The sequence below is a fragment of the Chlorocebus sabaeus genome, chromosome 1, assembly GCF_047675955.1.
Source record: "Chlorocebus sabaeus isolate Y175 chromosome 1, mChlSab1.0.hap1, whole genome shotgun sequence".
NCBI classification, from domain to species: Eukaryota; Metazoa; Chordata; class Mammalia; order Primates; family Cercopithecidae; genus Chlorocebus; species Chlorocebus sabaeus.
Window position 1 is genome coordinate 15,879,477 of NC_132904.1, and position 23,776 is coordinate 15,903,252.

A 23,776-nucleotide genomic window follows, 5' to 3' on the forward strand; every position below is an offset into this window, starting at 1 on the left:
GGAAGAGATGGAGAGTGAGGTGCTCTGACTGGACAGGATAATTCTTTTGTTCTCCCTCTCCTCTCCTCCTGAGGATAATTCCTTTACAAAATTTTTATTGAAGTAGAGAATGCGTAGTGTGGTCAATGCATGACTTTTAAGTGTATAAGTTGATTAATTTTTTACATATGAATACATTTGTTACACAAATGTATTAATATAAAGAACATGCCAGAAGCCTAGAAGGCTCCCTCCCTTGTGCTCCTTTGCACCCCACCGGCAGGTAACTGCTATTCTGAACTTCGTTTTTTCTTTCCTTGAATGCTGCATAAATGGAACCACATAGTTAGCACTCTTTTGCACCTGTCTTCTTTTACTTATCATTATGTCTGGGAGATTCTGCCATTGGATTCTGCAGGAAATTCCCCGATAGGGGAAGATCCTCTGCAGTCTGTTTTGCATATACCCTTGAGCTTGGCTCCTTCCTGGAAGACAGGGTGTGAAGGCTTTAAGACATGGCCTCCAAATTCCTTGACGTTCCTCTGCCTTAGTAGCTGAAATACTGGTGCTTGGAGCACTGGGCCACTATGTAGGAAGTCTCAGTACTCCAAGGCCACCATGCATTGAGGAAGCCAAGCTGCAGGGAGAGACCACGTGTAGGTGCTCTGTTGTTAATCCCAGCCTTTGAGTCTCCCATCATGAGAAAAATGGTCCCAGATAACTACTGCCCTAGCCACCAAATCATTCCTTGCCTTCAGGTCTTTCTGGTTGAGGTCCCAGATTATGGAACAGAGACAAGTCATCCCTCTGGTCATACTGTTCACCCCATACCCTGCCCAAGTTCCTGACTCACAGAATAAAGGTGTTAAATAAAAATGGTTATTTTAAGATGCTAAATTGTGAGGTCATTTGTTATGTAGCAGTAGTGACTGGAACACAGGTTAAGAGGTGGCTGGACTTGGGGAGGGCAAATTTAGCCTTCTCACTGGGTGACTTTTCCACAGTAAGTCCACTGGCTGATGTACAGCCCTGCCTTGGCCTCATCCTCTGGTCCTGTCTTCAGAGCTTCTCTTACTCACTTTAGGCCAGTTGTAAATTGTCTGCTCCATTTCCCTCTAAAGCAAAAGGCATCTTCTGGGAAGGGCATGGTTTTTCCTGTAGACTTTTGCCTTCCTATCAGAGTCTCCTGAAGAGGGGGGCACATGGAATATTTGGGCAGGACAGATAGTTTCTGGCATGTGCAAGTAAATTGCTTAACACAGTCCCAAGCACATAGTGCTCAAGAGATGTGCCTACCAAAGGCATTATCCTTCCCTTCCATATAGTCTGTTCTTTCATCACTAAAAAGAAATATTTGAGGCTAGGTAATTTATGAAGAAAAGAGGTTTAGTTGGCTCATGGTTCTGTAGGCTGCAGAGGAAGCACGGCACTGGCATCTGCTCCTGGTGAGGGCCTCAGGAAGCTTACAGTCATGGAGGAGAGCAAAGGGGGAGCAGGTGCGTCACCGAGCAAAAGCAAGAGCAAGAGTGAGAGAAGAGGGAGGTCTCAGACTCTTTTAAACAATAAACAATCAGATCTGGCAGGGCATGGTGGCTCACGCCTGTAATCCCAGCACTTTGGGAGGCTGAGATGGGTGGATCATGAGGTCAGGAGCTCAAGACCAGCCTGGCCAAGATGGTGAAATTCTGTCTCTACTAAAAACACAAAAATTAGCTGAGTGTGGTGGTGGGCACCTGTAATCCCAGCTACTCGGGAGGCTGAGGCAGAGAATTGCTTGAACCCAGGAGGCGGAGGTTGCAGTGAGCTGAGATCGTGCCATTGTACTCCAGTCTGGGCAACAGAGCAAGACTCTGTCTCAAAAAAAAATCAGATCTCACAAGAACTAATGGAGAGAGAACTCACTTATTGCCAAGGGGATAATGCTAAATCATTCATGAGGAATTCGCCCCCATAATCCAACTGCCTCCCACCAGGCACCATCTCCAACACTGGAGGTCACATTTCAACATGAGATTTGGAAGGGACAAACATCCAAATCATATCATTCCGCCCCGGCCCTCTAAATCTTGTGTTCTTCTCACATTGCAGGATACAATCATTCCTTTGCAACAGTCTTCCAAAGTGTTAACTCCTTGCAGCATCAAGTCCAAAGGTTTAAGTTTTATCTGAGACTCACTCCTTCTGCCTATCAGCCTGTAAAATCAAAACAAGTTATTTACTTTCAAGATACAATGGTGCTACCAGCATTGGGTAAATATTCTCATTCCAAAAGGGAGAAATCAGCCAGAAGAAAGGGGCAGTAGGCCCCACACAAGTCTGAAACCCAGCAGGTCAGTTATGAAATCTTAAAGCTCCAAAATCGTCTCCTTTGATACCATGTCCCACATCCAGAGCACACTTATGGAAGAGTGGGACTCTAACGCCTTTGAAAGTTCTGCCCTTGTGACTTTGCAAACTCTGCCCTTGTGACTTTGCAGGATGCAGCCCCCATGGCCGCTCTCATGGATTGGAGTTGAGTGCCTGAGGCTTTTCCAGGCTCAGGATACAAGCTGCTGTTGGCTGTACCATTGTGGGGGTCTGAAGAGTGGTGGCCCCCTTCTTACAGCTCCACTAGGTAGTACTCCAGTGGGGACTTTGTGTGGAGGCTCCAACCCCACAATTTCCTTTTGCACTGTCGTAGTAAAACATCTCTGTCGGTGGGGGACGGGGTCCACCCCTGCAGGAGGCTTCTGCCTGGGCTCCTAAGCCTTTCCATGCGTTCTCTGAAATATAGGTGGAAGCTACCAAGCCTCCTTCATTTTTGCATTCTGCACACCTACAGGCTTAACATTATGTGGAAGTCACTAAGGCTTACAGCTTGAACCCTCTAGAGTGGCAGGTTGAGCTGTACCTGCGCCCCTTTGAGCCAAGGCTGTAGCCAGAGTAGGCCTGAATCAGGAAACAGTGTCCTGAGGCTGTGCAGGTCAGCGGGTGCCCTAGGAGTGGCTCCTGAAACTGTTCTTTCCTCCTAGGCTTCTGGGCCTGTGATGGGAGGGGCTACCCAGAAGATTTCTAAAATGCCTTCAAGGCCCTTTTTCCCATTGTCTTGGTTATTAGCACTTGGCTCCTTTGTTAGTCACACTAATCTCTTTAGCAAGTGAAGTGGTTGCTTTGCAGCCTGCTGGTATTCCTCTCCTGAAAATGCTTTTTCTTTCTTTACCACATGGCTAGTCTGCAAATTTTCCAATTTTTTATGCTCTGCTTCCCTTTTAATTACAAGTTCCAATCTTAAGTCATTTCTTTGTCTCCGTATTTGACTGTAGGTTGTTAGAAGCAGCCATACCACATCTTGAATGCTTTGCTGCTTAGAAATTTCTTCTGCCAGATACCCTAAGTCATCACTCTGAAGTTCAAACTCCCACAGATCCCTAGGGCCTGAACATAAAGCAGCCAACCTCTTTGCTATGGTGTAACATGGGTGACCTTTGTTGACCTCCACTCTCCAATAAGTTCCTCATTTTTATCTGAGACCTCATCAGCCTGGACTTCATTGTCCATATTTCTATTAGCATTTTGATCACAACCCTTTAACCAGTTTCTAAGAAATTTCAAACTTTCCCTCATCTTCCTGTCTTCTTCTGAACTCTCCAAACTCTTCTAACCTCTAACTGTTACCTAGTTCAAAATCCACTTCCACATCTTTAGGTAACTTTATAGCAATGCCCCACTCTTTGGTACCATTTTTTTTGTATTAGTCTGTTTTTGCATTGCTATCAAAGAATAAGTATTCCTTAGGCTGGGTAATTTATAAAGACAAGAGATTTAGTTGGCTCACAGTTCTGCAGACTGTACAGGAAGTGTGGCACTGGCATCTGCTCCTGGTGAGGGCCTCAGGAAGCTTACAATCATGGAGGAAGGCAAAGGGGGTGCAGATGTGTCACATGGTGAGAGTGGGAGAGAGAAGAGGGAGGTCTCAGACTCTTAATTATATCTCACACGAACTAACAGAGAGAATTCACTCATCACCAAGGGATGGCACTAAGCCATTCATGAGGGATTTATCCCCATGTTCCAGTGCCTCCCATTAGGCTCTACCTGCAACATTGGAGGTCACGTTTCTTTTTCTTTTTTTTTTTTTTGAGACAGAGTCTTGCTCTGTCGCCCAGGCTGGAGTGCGGTGGCCGGATCTCAGCTCACTGCAAGCTCTGCCTCCCGGGTCCACGCCATTCTCCTGCCTCAGCCTCCCGAGTAGCTGGGACTACAGGCACCTGCCACCTCACCCGGCTAGTTTTTTGTATTTTTTAGTAGAAACGGGGTTTCACCGTGTTAGCCAGGATGGTCTCGATCTCCTGACCTCGTGATCCACCCGTCTCGGCCTCCCAAAGTGCTGGGATTACAGGCTTGAGCCACCGTGCCTGGCCTGGATGTCACATTTCTTTTTTGTTTGTTTCGTTTTGTTTTATTCTTATTACTTGTATAATTGCAGAATGGAGGTCACATTTCAACATGAAATTTGGAGGGAATAAACATCCAAACTATGTCACCTTCTCATGCCAGGTGTCCTGTCTGTGGCCTCTGGATAGGGGCATCACTCAGGGGGAATGATTTTGGTACCCTGGTGATATGGTTTGGCTGTGCCTCCACCAAAATCTCATCTTGAATTGTAATCCGCATGTGTCTAGGGAGAGAGCTGGTGGGAGGTGATTGGATCACGGGGGTGGTTTCACCCATACTATTCTTGTGATAGTGAGTTCTCACGAGATCTGATAGTTTTATAAGGGATTCTTCCCCCTTTGCTCACACTGTCTTCTGCCTGCATGTGGAGAAGTTCCTTGCTTTCCCTTCACCTTCTGCTTTCGCTTCTGATTGTAAGTTTCATGAGGTCTCCCCAGTCATGCAGAATTGTGAGTCAATTAAATCTCTTTCCTTTATAAATTACCCAGTCTCGGGTATTTCTTTATAGCAGCGTGGGGACAGACCGATACACCTGGCTCTCAGGACTCTTTTCTGAGGGCCCAACTCTGTGTCAAGCTCTTTATCTACTTATGAAATGTCACTCTTGCTATATGGATAGAGTATAGTATGACACTTAAAATGATGACTTGGGCATAGTGGCTTTGCCACTTGCTAGCTTTGTGACAATGGAGAAGTTGTCTGACTTCTCTGAACCTCAGTTCCTTCATATCTAAAAATGGCATCATAAGAAATCATTCTGGATTTGTCCAGGGCTGCAGTGAAGACTAACAGAGATATTAATGCCTGTCCAGCATTTGCTTATAACATAGTAAGCCTTCAATAAATGTTAGCCCAACAAAAGAAAACAAACTGGGGAGGGGGAGAGTGAGGGCAGTTTACTTGATAGGCATTATTATTGAACTTTCTAAAAGATGAGTATAGGCCTGAGGTCATAGAATTGATAGACAGAAGGGACATGGTGCCAATTTGGGTCTGTCTGTTGCCACAGCTCATGTTGTTTCTGTTCTGTCTCTGTCTTTAGAGCAGGTATCTGTGGGTCTGGAGCCCATGTGTGACCTGGCAGAATTTATGCCACACCCGGCCTTACAGCTATACCTGGTGCTAGTAGAGCTGTGTTACTCTCCTTGGTACATGGTGTCAGCCTGTTACAGTGTATCTTCCAGCTTCAATGGGCCTGGCCATGCTGGCCACTGGCAATGAGCTGCTGCCAGGACTGAAGAGCCCTCTGGGCACTGAGGGTCACAGTACAACACAACTCTCCTGCCTCCAGCCTCCAGAGGTTCTGATTTTGTTTTCCTTCTGTGATTCATACTGTTGGGAACACAGGGGCTTGGAAACTGCCCTTGCCTCAAGCAGGTGTACAAAGAAGAACTTGATTTATTTTGTTTTTTAACAGATTTATTGATAAATAATTTACCTGCCATATAAGTCACCCATTTAAAGTGTACAATTCAATGGCATTTAGTATATTCAGAGTTGTGCAACCATCATCACAAGTAATTTAAGAACATTTTCATCACCCCATAGAGACACCTTGTACCCCTTAGCCATAATCATCTACCCCCACCCTCAGCCTCATACCTGCACCAGCCCTAGGCAACTGCAAATCTACTTTCTGTCTCTGTAGACTTGCCTATTCTGAACATTTCATTTCATATAAGAAAATCACGCAGTATGCGCTTCTTTGTGACTGTTTCTTGCACTTAGTGTAATGTTTTCAAGGTTCCTCCATGTTATAGCATGTGTTGGTTCTTCATTCCTTTTTATTGCCAAATAACATTCCATTGTATGACTATAGACATTCTTCTTCTTCTTCTGTTTTTTTTTTTTTTTGTTGAGACAGACCAGGTTGGAGTGCAATGGCGCAATGTCAGCTCACTGCAACCTCCGCCTCATGGGTTCAATCGATTCTCCTGCCTCAGCCTCCTGAGTAGCTGGGATTACAGGCTTGCACCACCACGCCTGGCTAATTTTTTGTATTTTTAGTAGAGACGAGTTTCACCGTGTTGGCCAGGCTGGTCTTGAAATCCTGACCTCAAGTGACTTGCCCGCCTCTGCTTCCCAAAGTGCTGGGATTACAGGCATGAGCCACCGCACCCTGCCGACTATACACATCTTATTTGGTACGTATTTGGGTTGTTTTCACCTCTTCGCTGTTACGAATAATGCTTTTGTGGGAACTTGTGTGCATGTTTTTGTGTGGATATATGTTTTCATCTCTTGGATATATATAACTAGGAGTGGAATTGTTGAGTCATACTGTAACTCTATAACCTTTTGGGAAGCCTCCAGGCTATTTTTCAAGAAGTTGCATCCATTTTCCATTCTCCCAGCCACCCCCCGGAAGTGTGTGAGGGTTCTGGTTTCTTCACATTCTCACCAACACCTCTCTTTTTGATTTTAGCTCACCTTGTGGGTGTGAGGTCACGTCTTTGTCATTTTGCTTCGCATGTCCCTGATGGCTGATCATGCTGAACACCTTTCCATGTGCTTATTGGCTTTTAAAAAAAATATCTATTTGGACCTGATATGGTTTGGATCTGTGCTCCCACCAAATCTCATATCGAATTGTAATCCCCAGTGTTGGAGGTGGGGTTTGGTGGGAGGTACTTGAATCATGGGTCCAAATTCTCATGAATGGGTTAGCACCATTCCCTCAGTGCTGTTCTCCTGATAGTGAGTGAGTTATCGTGAGATCTTGTTTAAATGTGTGTAGCATCTCCTTGCTGTCTCTCTTCCTCCTGCTCTGGCCATATGAGTTGTTTGCTCCTCCTTTGCCTTCTGCCATCATTGAAAGCTCCCTGAGGCTTCCCCAGAAGCTGCTATGCTTCCTGTGTAGCCTGGAGAACCATGAGCCAATTAAACCTCTTTTCTTTAGACTAATACAAAATCCTTTGCTGATTTTTTTGTTTGTTTGTTTGTTTGTTTGTTTGTGGAGACGAGGTCTCACTATGTTGCCCAGGTGGGTCTTGAATTCCTGGGTTCAAGTGATCCTCCCACCTTGGCCTCCCAAAGTACTGAGGTTACAGGCATGAGCCACCATGCTCTGCCAGGTTGCACGGGTTCTTTACATATTTTCCATACAAGTCCCTTAGACTGGTGTATTTTTAAGGATCTTTAGAAAGGTCATGCCATAACTTCCTTGTTCCTGTGTTTACTGGCTGAAGAATTGCATCAGAAACAAATCACTGGCTCTCATTCCACGAGGTGGAGCTGACACCCCTTGGAAGCACCAGCTGACATACATTCCTGGTGCTGGTGAAGACAGACAGGATCCTTTTGGCTCCCTTTCCCCTTTTCTCTCTTTTCAGCTTCACCGAAATCAGACAACCTTAAGTGCACAGAGTGGAGGGCACGCCAGGGTCCCCTGCAGGATTCTTTCAACCCCCACAGTCTCGCCTGCCTCCAAGAGCTGGATATGTTTTCCTTTTCCTCCCCCACCCCCACGTCCTACTTTCTTTTGAAAACCACTATCCCAAGGAATACTTTGGAGAGTTATCCTGGCATGGCATGAAATGTCCTCTGGGTGGCAGCAAATCTGAGACAAAGGCCTGGGATTGGCAGCAGTGACCAGTGCCGAATCTCAGACAAAGAAAAGAACATTCTCTTCTCGCCGGCAGTTGCACGTGAAGCCGGGTTAGGTGGTCAGTTTGTTCTCCAGCTGAAGCCAAGAGTATCACGTAGTGAGACACGATCATGCTCTGGAGGAGGAAGGAAGGAATAGTGGCATCTTTTTGTCTCCAAGAAAGATCTTGGCAGCATAATTCAGTGTTTATTAAGTTCTAATGTTGAGCTAGGCATTGTGCTAAGCATTTTATATTCCTTGTCTCATTAATCCTCACCATAATCTTATGGGTTAGGTACAGTGGATCCTTATTTTCCAAATGAGGAAAGAGCCCAAGTAGATTAACTTGCCAGCTATCACCCAGCTAGCAGGTAGCAGAACTGGGATTAAAATCCAGGCCATCTGACTTCAACACCTGCACGCTTAAACAACTCCTTCTTGGTGCACAGAGAACCCAAGCTTTTAAATTCAAATCCTATGGATGTTCATTTTCACATTGCCGATTTCCATAGAAATTTGCATGAGATACAGCTGAACTGTAGAAGAAAGAGCCCCTAGCACGTATTAGAAAACTGGCACTGAGATGTATTCCAGCACGCACAGGTTTTGAGCGACTTCGGTCAATTACATCATCCTTCTCTAAATTTTCTTATCGCACAATAGAGGTAGAGATAGCATACCCACGTCATAGGGTTATTGTGAGGGTCAAATGAGATGATTGCTGTATGATTTGGAAACTCTAAAGTTTGAAAAGTCAGGGATTGTTATTCTTATTGCATTGTTCACTTAATTCAGGTCAAATCCTGTAATTAACGGCCATAAACTTAGATAACAAGAGTTCTGAGTCTTAGCCAAGAAGCTTAGGGTTGGTTCACTGGTGAGCAATATTCAAGACAATAGACATGGGGTACCACCCAAGTGTTGGGTGCTTTGTACCTGGTTAATTCCAGAATCCTAGCCATCTCTCCCTACTCCCCAACCACCAGCTTGAATCTTAGCTCTTTTGTCCTCTCCCACCCTCCCAATTTGTACTGACTGGGCTGGCTGAGCCTTTATCTTCTGTGTGACCCTTGACGGGATTGTATGGCTCTTTGTGGCAGAGATGGGATGTGTTCGCCAAATGTCCACACACTAATTGGTTGAGTCAGTGAAATGTGAGCAAGAGTGACATGTGTTCCCTTTAGGCTGAGGCAGCAAAGAGCCAGTGCTCCTCTTCCACCTCTCCCTGCCTCTGTTGGAGGCCCCCTATCAGATGCAGGAGGGCCACTTGCCCCAAATTAGTCCATGACATGAGCAGGACATAAATCTTTGTTGTGATAAGCTACTGAAATTCGAGGGTTTATTTGTTCAGAGTGTAGCTTAGTGTTACTTCGATGAATGTATTCCTTGATACGAGTCTACAAAGAGGTGAGGAGGAAGACCTTATTCAAGGCAGTGCACCATGAATAAAGATATGACATGTTCAAGGGAGAAGGATAAAATTGGTGTAGACAGGACTGAGGTTTGTGTTCATAGGGACCTAGAAGATAGTGGCTAAGGTCACACACTTTGAGTTGTGGCTCTCCCATTGACTGGCTGTGTGCCTTGGACAAGTTCCTGTCTCGGAGCCTTGGTTTCCTTCACTGTAAACTGTAGACAATAACAGCACCCAGACCATGGAATTGTGAAGACTGAATGAGTACTTAGCTCAGGGTAAGTGCTGGATAAGAATTAACCATGTTAAATATCAGTCATTGTTATAATAAGAGAGGGCTAGTAAACTGATTTCAGGATAAGAAAAAAGGCTTTCTATATTTACAGTAATCTGGAGCCTAGAGTGGTAAATATGAGAAGATGAGGAGACAGAGTGTTCTGAGGGCACCCAGAACCAATTCATCCACCTTCCATTGCATTCCTCTATCTGTCCATCCATGCATCCATCCCTCCGCCCATCTCTCCATCCATCCATCCATCCATCCAACTAAACAATCAATAAATTGTTAATTTATTAATCTGTCAGGGAGTCTAACCAACAGGGAGACAGAGCCTGAAACACTAGGTTATGAGAGAAATCTTTTATAGTCCTGTTGCCTCTTTAACAGGAGCTGGAAAAAAATAGAAAAGTCAGGCAGGGAGCCAAGGCCAATGACGTCTCAATAGGAAGGGCAGCGACAGGAAACCAGCATCAAGGCTGAGTGCTTTTTCTTGGTGTGGGTTCTCTCTGTAGGAGGAGCTTGGTCAGGAGGGATGAGGGGATTCTCCATCCCAGGGCACCTTAGTCATGGAGTCTCTGGCTTTCACACTACCAGGCTTCTGGGCTGGTGGGAGGAGAGCAGGGTGATGGAAAGTCAGGCTCTGCTCCGCTCAAGTGAAATCTTAGAGCCACAGTGAGTGGGAAATGTCACTATGTGCAGCCTCTCATGGCCTCTGCAGTAACACCCCTTGCAGACCCTTCGGTGTGTTTGGAGCTCCAGTGAACAGATCTGTAAAGTCTGGGCAGAGTGAATGTGGTGGACTTTATGTGCTCAGTGTCCATTGCCCTGTCTCCTGATTGCTGAACCCACTTTAAACCCATAGGTTCGGTGGGACTGATTCTATCTCCAGCTCCAGGAATGGGCAAGTGATGTATGTTTGATAAATTACAGTGTTGATTCTTCTAGGCCACAGTGATTGGCCCAGGGGTGGGCATGTGACCAAATTGGTCCCATGAGATTCTATTGGTAAGCTTTTCTTTCTTTTTTTTTCTGTAATAATTTTGGCATCTATTGGTGAACTTTTGTTTGAACTATTGGGGAACAGAATCTCTCTTTTTAATAATAGACTTATAGTTAGAAGGATATAACCTAGAGCTTTTGGAAGTTAGTAAGTATAGATAAAGCCTGCTTGAGAGTGAGGCTAACACAGCAAAACATAGTGTTGAGAGAAAGACAGAGGCCACATCCTAAAGCCATTGCATGTGAGACCCTGGGTCCCACCATACCTGAAGGCTGCTGACTTTTTCAGTTATTTGAGAGTCCTGACTGGTACACTGGCATGGTTTTCTAAAGAACATCTTTGGTTTTCTGAACACGATGAGATGGGGAATCTCGCCACTAGCATGCATATCCACCTTCCATCTTTCCTAGCTTCTACATTTTACAATGGACAAATTAGTCTGCACCAGTTTCAGAGCTGTGCTCCTGGGATAGATAAACAAACAGGACCTGGGCCTTATCACAGTCACAGTTTAGAAGGGGTGACAAACATAACTAGAACAGTTCAGCATAAGATGTACAGAGATAAAAGCTAAGTGTCCTGGGAACTAAGAAGAGAAAGAAAGCCTGAATCTCAGAGGGAGAGGAGTGTCAATTAAAGCTATTTAAAGGAGATAATATTTATTTTTTCATTCAATAAGTATTTACTGAGTGCCATAAACTGTTCTAGGCACTGGAGATATAGGGGAGGCCACAGACAGATATGGTCCCTGACCTAAAGGAGCTGATAGTCTATGGGAACAGGAGCATCATATTTCTCAGAATAACCCTGGGGGCAAGGCAGGAACATGGTGCTATGAGAATAAATAACAAGGGAACCAGACTTGACTTTGGGATCTTTGGGAGGCTTCTCTGAAGATGAAATGCTTCAGTTGATAGTTGAAGGAGGAGCAGGAATTAACTAGGCCAAGTGGAATGGAATGAGTGTGGAGGTGGGGAAGCATCCTTAGCAGAGGAAACAGCACCTCCAAAGATTCTGTACAGGGAAGGAGAAAAAAGTGCAAGGGAAGGAGCAAAAGGTGCAAAGAACTATTATAATAAGACCCATGTGTTTGGAGCACAGAGAGAGAAGAGGGTAAGAGATGAAGATGGAGAAACAGACAGGAGTCAGACTCTAAGGGCCTTAAAACCCATTGCCTTCCTATGGGTTTTTGGTCTGTCTTTGAACTGGATCTGGAAGGATAAGTGGGCAAATGGCACACCAGGAGGAAGAAATGGCATGTGCAAAGGCAAAGCTGTATGAGACTTAGAGATCATCCCATAGTTATGTGTGCCTGAAGTGCCAGGGAGCATCATGGGGCCAGACTGTAGAAGACCTTGTCTGCCCAGCTAAGGCTTATGACATTCTCTTGCTGGTTCTTGTCTTGACCTGCCCTCCCCACTCCCTGCCTGTTGATGACATATCTTTTTTCTAACACACCTCCATAACTCCTCCCCCTCTGAGTAGTATTTCAACTAACTCTTGATGCAAAATAAGCTATCCCTAAACTTAATGGCTTAAAACAACAATGATATATGCTTTCTCATTATTCTATGGGTCAGGAATTTGGGCAGGGTTCAGCTGGGTGGTTCTTCTGCTCTAGTCACTCACTCAGTTGCAAGCTGGGGCCGGGATGAAAAGCCTACTAAGAAAGCTTCATGCATGTATCTGTCACCTTGGTACTCTTCCACTTGGCTGTCCTCTCTCTCTCTGTGTCCCTGTCCATAGCTACCCTGGGCTTCCTTGCAGCCTGGTGGACCCAACATAACTAGACTTTTACTTGGTGGCTAGCTTTCAAGAAAGAGGTAGCAAAGCTGCTAGTCCTCTTTGGTCTGGGTTCAGAATGGGCACAGTGTCATTTCTGTCATATTTCAGTCACTAGGGAAAATCACAAGGCCAATGCAAGTTGAAGGGGAGAAAAAAAAGACCTAACTTCTTGATGTGAGGAGTTGTGAGCAAGAGCAGGGAGGGAAGGCATCTATGGCACCATTTTTATATACTACTGACCACACCCAGAACCTTTCAAACTCCATCTCTACACCCACCAAGCAGGGTGACTACTGAGCCTACTCATTCCAGAACTCTGCTCTGAGATCTCTAGGTTAGTGAGATCTTTTTCCAGTTACCCCTCCTGCAAGCTAATGTTGAGAAAACATGGATGAATCAGCGCCAGCTTTGCCATATGCTAGGTGGTGACTTTTGATGAGTTACTTAATTTAACTTTGCATAGGTTCAGCATGAATGAAATACCCTTTTGTGTGTGTGGGTGTATGTGTCAGAGACTTTTTTGGGTATAGCAATCGTTTTTGTTTATTTTCATACTCAGAGTAAAGCTTTGTTATTAATTTTACATAATCACCAAACAAGTAGAATGAATTATCTGGCTTTTTTTTTTGTTTTGAGATGTGGCCTTGCTCTGTCACCCAGGCTGGAGTGCAGTGGCACTATCTGGGCTCACTGCAACCTCTGCCTCTTGGGTTCAAGCAATTATCCTGCCTCCCCAGAAGCTGGGACTACAGTTGTGCACCACCACACCCAGCTAACTTTTTGTATTTTTAGTAGAGACAGGGTTTCATCATGTTGGCCAGGCTGGTCTCAAACTCCTCACATCAAGTGATCTATCCACCTTGGCCTCCCAAAGTGCTGGAATTACAGGCGTAAGCCACTGTGTCTGGCCTGATCTGGCTCTTAACCTGAGAAGTTAGGACTCATGATCCTTAGCTCCATGGCTTCCTCAACCCATATGTTTTAAAAATCACTCTGAGTATCATTTTTCTTAACTATAAATGGGATAATAACACCAACTTGGTATCACAGGCCTGTTGTGGGGATGAAATGAGAAGGTAGTCAGTACATTTCAGTGAATTAAAAAAAATCTTTAGAGACAGGGTCTAGCTCTGTTGCCCAGGCTGGAGTGCAGTGGCACAATCATAGATCACTGTAAACTCAAATTCCTGGGCTCAAGGTATCCTCCTGCCTCAGCCTTCTGACTAGCTAGGACTGCAGGCACATGCCACCACACCCGGCAATTTTTATTTTTATTTTTATAGAGACAGAATCTTGCTATGTTGCCCAGGCTAATTGCAATGATTAATAATGCTTTCCTTCCCCACAGGCCCATCCCCATCATCTCAGTGGACAGTGGTTTAGGTTGTCATTTGGTCTCCAGAATTTCCATTTCCATCAACACTCCTTTCCACTCATCAGCTCCTCACAGTTCTGCCCCCAGAACCTCGCTCGCACTGACATCTCCAGGTGGCCACGAAATGACTTGAGCAAGAGGGATGGAGGCAGACAGAGGGTGTTATGGGATGAACTGTTCCCTATGCTCCCCAATTCACATATTGAGGTTCTAACTCCCAGTACCTCACACTGAGACTATATTTAGAGATAGAGTCTTTAAAGAAGTCATTGAATTAAAATGATATTATTAGGGTGGGCCCTGATCCAGTACTATTGGGGTCCTCCTAAGACGAGATTTGGGTATAGACCTGTACAGAGGGAAGAGGATGTGAAGACATGGAAAGACTGAGGCCATCTACAAGCCAGAAAAAGGGGTCTGGGACAGATCTTTCCCTTATGGCCCTCAGAAAGAACCAATTTTGCTGACACCTTGATCTGGGACTTCTGGCCTCCAGAACTGTGAGAAAATAAATTTATGTTGTTTAAGCCCTCTGTTCTGTGTTGCTTTGTTACGGCAGCACTAGTGAAGGAATACAGGGTGATAGCAAGAGGCACAGAAAGGCATCTGTGTCCCCCAGCAGTTCCCTGAGGCTGGGAGAGGGGCCTGTACTCTCCTGTCCTTGGACACAGGTGAGGGAGGGAGAGAAATAGGCCCTGGGAACAAAGAGCTCAGTCCTCCTGCTTCCTGCACCTGTCCTGGGATGTGGGCAGGTGAATGGTGACATCTCTCAAGCCAGGCTGGAGTCAGACTTCCTGGGCTCTGGTGTCCTGACCCTACCACCTCCTGGCTGTGTGAGTCTGGAAAAGTTACTTACCCTCTGTGTGTTTTACCTTTGTCATCACTACAATGGGAATCGTACGTGTACCTACCCTACTGAGCTGTGGAGATTACAGGACAGTGCCTGGCATACAGGTAAGACCAAAGAGGATTAGCAGCTTCACCACCTCTTTCTTGGAAGCCAGCCACCATGTAAAAGTCTACTTACGCTGGGCCCACCATGCTGTAAGGAAGCCCAAGGTAGCAATGGACAAGGAACATGGAGAGGGAGGGAGGCCAACTGGAAGAGCATCAAGGACCGTGCTGTGTAAGGGTTAGTGAGTGTTGGGATTAATCCCATCCCAGAACCTCACTCTTAACATGGGAGGCACATTCCTGGCCTCCTGAGATTATGCTACAGCTGGAATAGGACATGAGGTGTAAAGGAGTCTATAAATGTTAGTTCTTAAATTATTCACTTAGTTCAAGTCCTAGTTCTGCCACCCTTTTGAGCAGTCAGGTAACCTCTGGATTTTAGTTTGCCTTCTTGTATTTATTAAGGGCTCAGCCGACTCCTTGTGCCCCTGCCAGCCTCATGGAGCCCTTGTGAAATGCAAATGAGATAGTGATTTTGAAATTGCTTCATAGAACTGTAAAGCCCTGTAATAGAATGAATTTATACATACTCCCCAAAATACATTACTAAGAGCTAATATTTATAGTGTGCTTACCATTATTTGGCATTCTTCTAAGTGTCTTACACACATTTCTCATTTAGTGTTTACAACAACTCTGGGCTGGATCCTATTATTTCCCATTTTATAGATGAGAAAACTGAGGATGAGGAGGTTCAGTAACTTGCCCAGGGTTACCAGTAAGCAGGGGAGCTGGGATTGCATCCTTGAGTCGAATCAGGGTTCACACCCTCAATCACACGGCCAGTGCTGTCCCGTGGAACGTACTGTGATGATGGAGATGCTCTGTAGCTGCCCTGTCCAATACAGTAGCCTTGCTGAGCACCTGAAATTGCCTAGTGTGACAGAGAAATGGAATTTTAAATCTAATTTAATTTTAATTGATTGAAATTGAAATTTAAACTGCTCCATGTGGCTTGTAGCTACTGTATCGGATAAGCACAGCTTTAGGTACCCTGCCTCCATATTTATGTGCAAAAGCTAAATTTCAGAGAGCATGCAGGTGAGAAAACAGAAAATTGTCCAGGTCCTTACAGCTACCAGCCACAAAGCTGGGACCCCAACTTTGCTCTTGGCATTGATTCCAGGCTTCAAGCCAGACCTGACTCTTCCTTGATGAACCAGTAAAGAATAGGCTATAACTCCCCATACCTGAGAAGCCACAAAAGTCAGGGGATTTTTCCCATGGCAAGGATCAGAACTTCTGGGTTCCCAAGGGGAAGTGGCCACAGTGGTTGAGGGTCCCTCCCTTGTTCTGCTGCTCTCCTCGCTCCCTCCATCCCCAGGCCCTGAGCTCTGCTTCCCCTGCAAGGCAGAGAGAGGATGGAAGGGAAGCTGAGGCCACGCATGCCTGCATTTCCTCTCTGAGCTGGAAGCTGAGCTGGCAGGCATTCAAGGTTTAATTAGCTGAAATAACTGCACATAATAATCTTTAAAATGATAGTGGTTAGAGCTCAGGCCTCACTGCTTCTGATTATTCAGCTGCCCTGCATGAGTGTCCTGTTGCCAGCTCAGCCGTGCCAATGAAGCTGCCAGGCTGAGTGGGATGATTCTGGCGTGCCCTGTTGAAGCAATCCTCCTGCCATTCATTTGTTGTGTGACGGGAGAGGTGAGGCTCAGTGTCTTTAGGGCTCAGCTCTGCATCTGTGTGGTGGAGATTGTACCCATCAAGCAGAAGGGTACAAGAGGAGTCAGCTAGAGGCTTCACAAGCCATCAAATACTCCCAAATAACAACCAGCGGTGTGAATGTCACAGATAAGGGGACACTGGCTTTTGCTGCTCAGTGACCGTGAGCATGACACGTCGTGTCTGTAAGCCTGTTTCCTTCTCTGGAAAATAGGGAGCGCTCACTTTTCAAGGTTGTCCTGGAGGATATATATATATATGCAACACTTAGTCTAAGGGCCTGGCATATAGTAAATGCTCAATAATTAGTACCTTCTTCTCTTTTGGTTTTCTCTGCTCTTTCTGCTGTATCTTTGTAAACTTTCCTAGTGCAGAATGAGAGGGAAGGACTTTGTCAGCAGGTTGAAAGGGGCTGATGCCCCAGAAACAGTTCTTTCCCCAATGCCTGCCAACACTTTCTCTAAGGGACACAGATTTTAGCAAGTGTTGGGGCCTGTGGGGTAGAGGCAGTGGGTGGGACCCCTGTGAGGACAAGTTGTATGTGTTCTTCCCTAGAAACCCCTAGCAAGGGAGAGGCCTCCAAAGCTAACAGATTACTTTTTGTAGTAAAATTATTAGGTTGAACCATAGGAAATTACCTTTTTTCCCACCATTTTATTTATTTATTTTTTAACATTTATTTTACGTTCAGGGGAACGTGTGTAGGATGTGCAGGTTTGTGACATAGGCAAATTTGTGTCATGGGGGTTGTTGTACAGATTATTTCATCACCCAGGTATTAAGCCTTGTGTCCATTAGTTGTTTTTCCTAGTCTTCTCCCTCCTCTTACCCTCCATCCTCTGAAAGGTCACAGTGTGCATTGTTCCCCTCTATGTGTCTACGTGTTCTCATTATCTAGTTCCCACTTACAAGTGAGAGCATGCGATATTTGGTTTTCTGTTCCTGCATTAGTTTGCTCAGGATAATGGCTGCCAGCTCCATCCATGTTCCTGCAAAGAACATGATCTCATTCTTTTTTATGGCTGCATAGTATTCCATGATGTATATGTGCCACATTTTCTTTATCCAGTCTATCATTGATGGGCAGGTAGGTTGATTCCATGTCTTTGCTATTGTGAACAGTGCTGCAATGAACATACACATGCATGTCTCTTTATAATAGAACCATTTATATTTCTTTGAGTATATACCCAGTAATTGGATTGCTGAGTCGAATTGTTGTTGGTGGAATTTGGGAGCAGGCCCAAGCAAGTGGCTCAAGGGCCCCGGTTACAGAATTTTCTGGGGTTTCAATACCCTCTAGAGGTTTCCCATTGGTTACTGGGTGCAAGCCCTATGTAAATGAAGAGGATGAAGTTAAATTACAAAGTCATTTGCTGGGTGTATGCCCTATATAAATGAAGACAGTATTTCTTGTCATAGCTCAGGTGTTTCCATTTGATTTAGTGCTAGGAAGTCCTTAGGTTCCCTGCCTCCAGGCCCTATTCTATTACCTCATTTCCCCTCTGAAAGATGTGATCCCCATAAATCTTTATGGGAGGCGGAGGGATTGATGGTCTTTCTTCTGTAACTGCTTCGTGTTGGCTTGGGGTGTAGTCCCTACCTATTGGGAATCACAGAACTCTTGCCCTACTCTGTCTAGTGGAAACAGGGTAGATTCTTGATGGCGGGGGGTAATGTCTTCACTTGGAACTTGCTGGAAACCTTGTCGCATGATTGTCTGAAGCTTGATGGTCTCTAGGGAAGAGGATGTGAATTTGGTTAAAAGATTGAATGGGAATATTGGGGGTGGATACTGATGCAGTCAAGAATATTTGTTACAGAGATGAAACATTCTGCTTAATTACTACAAAGGAAGTAATTCCATCTGTTTGGAAGGGGGCAATATAAAAATGGCCACTATTATCCAGAGCAGGTGATCTCTCCTTCCATGTTTTAACAAGTGCCTTATCTCCTGGCCTGATTTTGGGTTGCTGGGATTGGGCAAGACTCAGCTGTTGTTTCATGTGCATATTCCTAAGTTAGGTTACAGTTTGTTCACAAGTTCTCAAATATAGAAGTACAGAGTCCTTCTCAGGCCATGGAATGCAGAGCTTTTAATCACAAAAGCTTTTAGGACTCAGGAAGGACAAGGCAGCCATTCTGGTTCTCCATGAGTCCATGCTTAACACTGAATTTACATCCTCTTGAATACCAATTGTTTCTCCAGTTTAGGTGCATAGCATTGATAACTAATATTATAGGTAATTTGACTTAGCCCATGGAGTTCATTCAAATTGTGTATCTAAACAATTTCAGTATCAGCTGATTTTGGCAATGTATTTTCTCGGTATTCATTTAATTTTGGGTTAGTAGTTTTATCCAAGGAAATTTGATTATGTCTGTGGTCTACAGTAACTTAATAAGCATTATAATAATAAGCATAATTAACATAATAACATAATTAACATAATAAGCATTATAACTGATAGTATATACTCAGACATATTTAGAATTTTAGAAATCCCATACAATTTTGTAATGTATATTAATATTCACTAAAATATAACTTGAAAAAGATTAAACTTTTTTTTTTAATTTTGACAATGCTTCCCATGTTAACTAAACATGTCAAATAATCCTGTTTACCTCTCTTTCAGATGCTTCAGGGGCCCTCTGTAGCATCCCAAAGTTAGATTTCAGAAATGACAATTTTAAAGCTGAAGTTTGATTTTGGAAAGTCTATTAAATATGTTAAAGGTTTACAAAATTTACATTCCTATTTCTTCTTATAATCTTTTACCATTCATTCAAGCAGTTTGCAGAGAGATGGGGCAGAAGTCTGACTGGTAAGAAATTCTTACCTTATTGGTGGCATGTCAGGTTCTGGGTTCTCTTTCCCTGAGTGGCCCTAGCAACCCTGCTCAACTGTATGCAAACAAATGCATTGCCATGAATTTAGAATATTTACAAATAATTTACAAATTTTGGAGAAATCAGGCAGAGAGAGAAATATGACTCAAATGCTATTTACAAATGTATGCTCAACACACTTAAAGTATCAGGAAGCCTAATATCCAAAAAGTTAAAGGTTTAAGAAAAAGCTACTATGCTCCATCAGTTCTTGGAGGCCAGACAAAGATAGCTTAGGAATTCCAGATAAATGAAACAAATGATTACTTGCTAGAAATACATGGGAAATAAAGTAACTATTCACATAACCAAATAAAATCCTTCTGCTAGAAACTAAAAAAGCATCATGGCTAGCTGGGCACAGTAGCTCAGGCCTGTAATCCCAGCACTTTGGGAGGCTGAAGTGGGCGGGTCACCTGAGGTCAGGAGTTCGAGATCAGCCTGGGCAACATAGTGAAACGCCGTCTCTACTAAAAGTACAAAAAATTAGCTGGGCGTGATGGCAGACGCCTGTTATCCCAGCTACTAGGGAGGCTGAGGCAGGAGAATCACTTGAACCTGGGAGGCAGAGGTTGTAGTGAGCCAAGATTGTGCTATTGCACTCCAGCTTGGGCAATAAGAGCAAAACTCTGTCTTAAAAAAAAAAAAAAAAAAAAAAAGGGCATCATGGCTTTATATATCTCCATACATAAGCAAAGCCCAGAGGAGGATAAATAGCAAACAAAAGAAAATTAGCAGCAAAAACAAACAAACAGAAAACCAATCATAAATTTTTCCTACTCAATCTACCCTGGAAGTTACATTGTTACCCAGATCCTCTAAAAACCCACATAATGCATATTTTATTCCTGATACACAATTTAATATCCTTAAGTCCACTAATATCAACATACATCCTGTGCAATCAAGAAATTCACTCTAGGCACATGACCAGTAAGTACTCCAGTGCCAGCACTATCCATGAAAAACAGTAAACATAGTGTGAAGCAAGAAGGTATGTGAAATTTGACTCCATGCTAAATCCAGCTCCAAGCTTGATTATATCAAAAAAAAAATTGCCAAACGGCCGATTTATTTCTTTACAATATTTCTTATTTTTCTTTAATCAAGACTGAGTTTAAACTATGAAAATGTTGATTAGTCAAATATCTCCAATTCTCTATGAGGTTTTAAGGAATATTTTATTATCTAAACTTTTTCCCCAAGTTTAGAAACATATTGTCCCATATCACAACCCCTTCTTAATTGGAAATAACCCAGATATTCCATGAGCATCAAAAATAGTTTTAAGATTTTAATTTACACAAAAATTTACCTAAAGTATTTATCTTATTTACTGTACTCAATTCTTTCATTTTTAACAGTTCATCTAGATTACTTCTGTAAGCTGAGCTATTAGACAGTATTACTGTTTTGAATAGCCAGGGAACATCAGGTGCTCCCCTAAACCTAAATAAGAGCCTCAAAGTTAGATACATAGGTATTTTTGCCAATAACTCAGAAGATTTAGCTACCAACATTAAATTACTCTCATTTGTCAGAAAAAGGCATGCAAACCAAGAACATTTTGTTTTGGCTGAGTTATAGCTTTATAACCTTCTATGCCAAATCCTGACACCTCAAAATATCTAGCAGAGACAAATATAAAATCCAGACAAAAATGTATGCTGACAATTCTTTTTTTTTTTTTTTTTAGATGAAATTTCCCTCTTGTTGCCTAGGCTGGAGTGCAATGGTGCGATTTGCCTCACTGCAACCTCTACCTCCTGAGTTCAAGTGATTCTCCTGCCTCAGCCTCCCATGTAGTTGGGATTACAGGCATGTGCCACCACAGCTGGCTAATTTTGTATTTTTAGTAGAGATGGGGTTTCTCCATTTTGGTCAGGCTGGTCTTGAACTCCTGACCTCAGGTGATCTGCCTGCCTTGGCCTCCCAAAGTGCTGGGATTACAGGCATGAGCCACTGCACGTGGCCATGTGCTGACAATTCTGAAGGCATTTCTATTTTTATTTTACCAATAATTTTAAAACCATCTTGTTTAGTAAAGTTATACTTAAGTCATGTGTACTCGAAAATTGCTTAGACTTACTTAATTTATAAGCCCTCTTTTACTTCTAAGCCAATTTAGTAGACACAATATACAACAATAAGTGTACATACAAATAAACACATCTAGACATATGTACACACACATAAATGAAGATCCAATAGCTTTTATTTTGGAACTCTAGCCATAAGATAGCAATACAAACTCACCAGTTATACTTTATTTGCCCCAGTAGATAATCCAATGAAGGCTGTGAAGCAAAATTTTGGGTACAGCAGTTTCCATGGCCATTTGATTTTTAAAGGCCAAACGTCCCCAGACTCCAAAGAACACGGGGGTCAAATAGCACCACAGTAGAGCATCATGTACCAACCAGGCCTGACCCTGCTTAGAACAGCAGCACAAGAGCCTAGCTATTGCAACGCCAACCTACTTTCCCCATTCAACAGCAAACTCCAGATTCCAAACAATATTGGGGCCAATACTGCGAGAGAAAATTCTAAGGGGAGCTTAGTACTAGGCCTCAGAACCTCTGCTAGGGGCATCCCCTTTGGAGAGTTTGAGGTCCAGGGGATCCCCTGGGGTGTCCCCTGTTTGGTGTCCAATCTTAGAGTTTCAGACATCTCTGACCTTAGGTGGGCACTGGTGCCTCTTTGCATATTTTCCCTCCAGAGGCGATGACCTACTGTGAACTTTCCTTTTGTCCCTGGATGAAGACCTTGACTTCCAGCATCCTTATAATTTGATACGGCTACATTTTCCCATGCTTCCTGTTCCATGAACTTTCATGTTCATGAAACCCACCCACTGGATGCTGGGTAGGTTTCTTTTGTCCTTAGCCAGATGAGTAGAGGAAGGGAAGAATTTAGCATAAGAAAAGGTTTAAGTTGCCTGAAACGTATGTGAATTTGCCCGAATGAGCGGAGCCACGTGTAGGGATTAGGGACCACAACCAAAAAAGATAGAAAATAGTCCTTCCCTCTCCAATCAGGGCAACTATCCCCTTGGTCTTCAGGCAACACCGGAGAGTGGCCCTGGCCAATCACCCTCAATTGCCGAGGAGCTGCTAGGAAGTGACCACTGAAAGATTGAAAAAGAAAGAGAAAAAAGGGAAGAAGACGCAGGTCTCTTACCTGAACCAAGTGGTGGCAGTTAGGCGCCTCCACACGGAAACTCCTTGGTTTCACCGGAGAGTGGCCACGGCCAGAAACCTGCAGTTGCCTCTGTGTTTAGGAACTGTCCACCAAGGGTCCCGAGTTGGAAAGAAAAAGAGAGAGAGAGAGAGAAAAAAAAAAAAAAAAAAAGAGAGAGAGATTCCCCTGTATGGAGTAGAAAGGAAAAGGGAAAGGAGAAAAATAAATCCCAGACTTTGGGCTTACTTCCTGGCTGGCTGGCCAAAATATGTTACCGGTGGATGGTGTCCAGATTCTTGGCATTTTGAACAAAGAATTGGACAAAACCCACAAACAAAGCAAGGAAAGAATGAAGTAACAAAGGCAGAGATTTATTACAAATGAAAGCACAGTCCACAGGGTAGGAGCGGGCCTGAGCAAGCAGCTCAAGGGTCCCAGTTACAAAATTTTCTGGGGTTTCAATATCCTGTAGAGGTTTCCCATTGGTTACTTGGTGTATACCTGATGTAAATAAAAAGGATGAAGTAGGCTGGGCACGGCAGTTCACGCCTATAATCCCAGCACTTTGGGAGGCTGAGGCGGGTGGATCACGACGTCAAGAGATCGAGACCATCCTAGCCAATATGGTGAAACCCTGTCTCTACTAAAAATACAAAAATTAGCTGGGCATGGTGGCGTGTACCTGTAGTCCCAGCTACTCGGGAGGCTGAGGCAGGAGAATTGCTTGAACCTGGGAGGCGGAGGTTTCAATGAGCAGAGATCATGCCACTGCACTCTAGCCTGACGAAAGAGCAAGACTTCATCTCAAAAACAAAACAAAACAAAACCAAAAGAGGATGAAGTGAAGTTACAAAGTCATGTGTACACCTTATATAAATGAAAAGCATAAAGTTACAAAGTCATTTACTGGGTGTATGCCCTACGTAAATGAAGAGAATATTTTCTGTCATAGCCGAATGGGTCTCTGATTTAGTTCTACGAAGCTCTTAGGTTTCCTGGCTCCAGGTCCTATGCTCCTGCCTCAGAGTGGCATGTGTCTCTTTAGGTCTTTGAGGAATCACCTCACTGTCTTCCACAATGGCCGAACTAATTTACACTCCCACCAACAGCAAGAAAGAGTTCCTTTTCTCCGCAACCTTGCCAGCATCTGTTATTTTTTGACTTTTTAATCATCACCATTCTGACTGGTGTGACATGGCATTTCATTGTGGTTTTGATTTGCATTTCTCTAT

At 43.9% G+C, this 23,776-nt stretch overlaps 1 long non-coding RNA gene across 1 annotated transcript in view; it reads left to right on the top strand.

The window, feature by feature from the left end:
- Positions 1-6,310: 6,310 nt before the first annotated feature.
- Positions 6,311-23,776, top strand: part of LOC140713316 (uncharacterized) — a 31,990-nt gene continuing 14,524 nt past the window's right edge. The window contains exon 1 of the long non-coding RNA XR_012095266.1: positions 6,311-6,557. This is a non-coding gene — a long non-coding RNA (uncharacterized lncRNA). The remainder of the gene's footprint in view (positions 6,558-23,776) is intronic.